The sequence below is a fragment of the Aptenodytes patagonicus genome, unplaced genomic scaffold (genome assembly GCF_965638725.1).
Source record: "Aptenodytes patagonicus unplaced genomic scaffold, bAptPat1.pri.cur scaffold_210, whole genome shotgun sequence".
Classification (NCBI taxonomy): Eukaryota; Metazoa; Chordata; class Aves; order Sphenisciformes; family Spheniscidae; genus Aptenodytes; species Aptenodytes patagonicus.
Window position 1 is genome coordinate 1 of NW_027472145.1, and position 2,940 is coordinate 2,940.

Here is a 2,940-nt window from a genome sequence, read left to right on the forward strand (position 1 = left end):
GGATTTCTTGCAAGGATGGGGGAGAAAATTGGGATTTTTTTCAAGGAGGGGGAGAAAAACCGGATTTTAGCAAAATGGGTGGGAATAAATGGGAATTTTTGGCAAGGATGGGGAAAAAATCGGGGATTTTTGGCAAGGTTATGGGGGCAAAAATAGGGAATTTTGGCAAAGATGGGGGAAAAAGGAATTTTTGGTAAGGATGGGTTAAAAATAGGGATTTTTTTCAAGGATGGGGGGGAAAAATAGGGATTTGGGGAAGGATGGGGGGGGAAAATAGGGGTTTTTTTTCAAGGATGGGGGGGGGGGGAATGGGGATTTTGGGGAAGGGCGGGGTCTGGAAGCCCCGTACCTTGATCAAGGTGACCGTGGCGCTGTAGAAGAGGCTGAGGATGAAGAGGACGATGAAGGTCGAGGCCGTCGCCCAGAGGTTGTTGAGGTCCTCCTCTTCCACCTCCGTGAAGCCATCGAGGAAGGCTTTTTGGGGGGGGGGGGGGGGGATGACACGACACAAGAAGGGGGGGTTAGCACTGTCACCCGGCTGAGGGGAGCACCCTGGGGTGCAGCACCCTGGGGTGCAAAGGGAGGGGAGGCGGGATGCCCGTTTTGGGTTGATTTGGGGGTGTTTTGGCTACGCACGAGGCTGGGAAGGGGGTTTGGGGTGTGGAGGTGACCGGGGCCGGGGGGGAGGGGGGGCACTGCATTCAGGGGCCGGGGGCTGCTCAGCAAGCGAGGCGGGGGGGGGGGGGGGGTTGGCGTCAGGGTGCGTGCACCCCAAAATCCAGGGTGCGCACCCCAAAATCCGGGTTTGTACCCCAAAACCCGGGGTTTGTACCCCAAAAAGCTGGGGGTGCACGCTCCCCAAAAGCGGGGGGTCAGATCCATTGCATGCAGCCGCTCCCCCCCTGCCTTGCAGCGGTGGCGGGGGCGGGGGGGGGGGCCCAATTTTTCGGCCTCCTCCCCTTCTGCCCCTAAACCGGCATTTTTAGACCCAAAACGTGGGCAGGATCGCCCGCAGGGGGCAGATTTCCCCTTCCCCCCCCCCCCAGAAAAAGGGGGTGGGAGCCGGCTTTGCAAATTTGGCAGGATTTGGGGGCGGGGGGGGGGTGGGGGTGGGGGGGAAAGGGCTGCAGCTGCAGCTGCGTGCAAGGGGAGGGCGCACGCGAGGGGACGCTGCGGGCGATGGCGCAAGAGGACGGTGCAGCGGGAGGAGGCGCGCAGGCTGCGGGAGGACACGCGCAGGGTGCAAGAAGGAGGACGGTTGCAAGATGCAAGGGGAGGACGGTTGCAAGAGGAGGACGGTTGCAAGAAGAGGACGGTTGCAGGGTGCAAGAGGAGACAGTTGCAAGATGCAAGAGGAGGACGCGTGCAAGAGGAGGACGGCTGCAGGTTGCAAGGAGGAGGACGGTTGCAAGATGCAAGAGGAGACGGTTGCAAGAGGAGGACGGTTGCAGGTTGCAAGGGGAGACGGTTGCAAGACGAGGACGCGTGCAGGTTGCAAGAAGGACGGTTGCAAGAGGAGGACGGTTGCAGGTTGCAAGAGGAGGACGGTTGCAAGATGCAAGAGGAGACGGTTGCAAGAGGAGGACGGTTGCAGGTTGCAAGAGGAGATGGTTGCAAGACGAGGATGCGTGCAGGTTGCAAGAAGGACGGTTGCAAGAGGAGGACGGTTGCAAGATGCAAGGGGAGGACGGTTGCAAGAGGAGGACGGTTGCAAGAGGAGGACGGTTGCAAGAGGAGGACGGTTGCAGGTTGCAAGAGGAGGACGGTTGCAGGGTGCAAGAGGAGACGGCTGCAAGATGCAAGAGGACACCTGAAAGATGCAAGAGGAGGACGCGTGCAAGAGGAGGACGGTTGCAGGGTGCAAGGAGGAGGACGGTTGCAAGATGCAAGGGGAGACGGTTGCAAGAGGAGGACGCGTGCAGGTTGCGAGAAGGACGGTTGCAAGAGGAGGACGGTTGCAGGTTGCAAGAGGAGGACGGCTGCAAGATGCAAGAGGACACCTGAAAGATGCAAGAGGAGGACGCGTGCAAGAGGAGGACGGTTGCAGGGTGCAAGGAGGAGGACGGTTGCAAGATGCAAGGGGAGACGGTTGCAAGAGGAGGACGCGTGCAGGTTGCGAGAAGGACGGTTGCAAGAGGAGGACGGTTGCAGGTTGCAAGAGGAGGACGGTTGCAGGGTGCAAGGAGGAGGACGGTTGCAAGATGCAAGGGGAGACGGTTGCAAGAGGAGGACGCGTGCAGGTTGCGAGAAGGACGCATGCAAGAGGAGGACGCTCGCAGGTTGCAAGAGGAGACGGTTGCAAGACGCGAGAGGAGACGGTTGCAAGGAGGAGGACGCTCGCGGGTTGCAAGAGGAGACGGTTGCAGGTTGCAAGAGGAGGACGGTTGCAAGACGCAAGAGGAGATGGTTGCAAGACGCGAGAGGAGACGGTTGCAAGGAGGAGGACGCTCGCGGGTTGCAAGGAGGAGACGGTTGCAAGACGCAAGAGGAGGCCGCGTGCAGGGTGCAAGAAGGAGGACGCGTGCAAGAGGAGGACGCTCGCGGGTTGCAAGAGGAGGACAGTTGCAAGACGCGAGAGGAGGTGGTTGCAAGAAGGAGGACGCTCGCGGGCTGCAAGAGGAGGACGGTTGCAAGACGCAAGGAGGAGGGCGGCGCAGCGGGATGCGGCAAGAAGTGGGGGGGGGGGGGCCGCTGGCAAGAGAGGCGGGGGGGGGGGGGGGGCGGCTGCGAGCGATGCTGCGAAGGCGACGCAACGCCGCCGAGCGGCCAGAAGCGCCCCAAAACGAGCCACCCCCACCCTCTTACACCCTCCCCCCCCCCAAGGAAGAGCTGCGGGCCGGCCCCGGAATGCAGTGCCAAAACTTACCCCCCCACCCCCCCCACCCCGAAACCCCGCCCCACCCCTCCCCTCCCCAACGCAAAGATCGGGCGCGGCGGCGC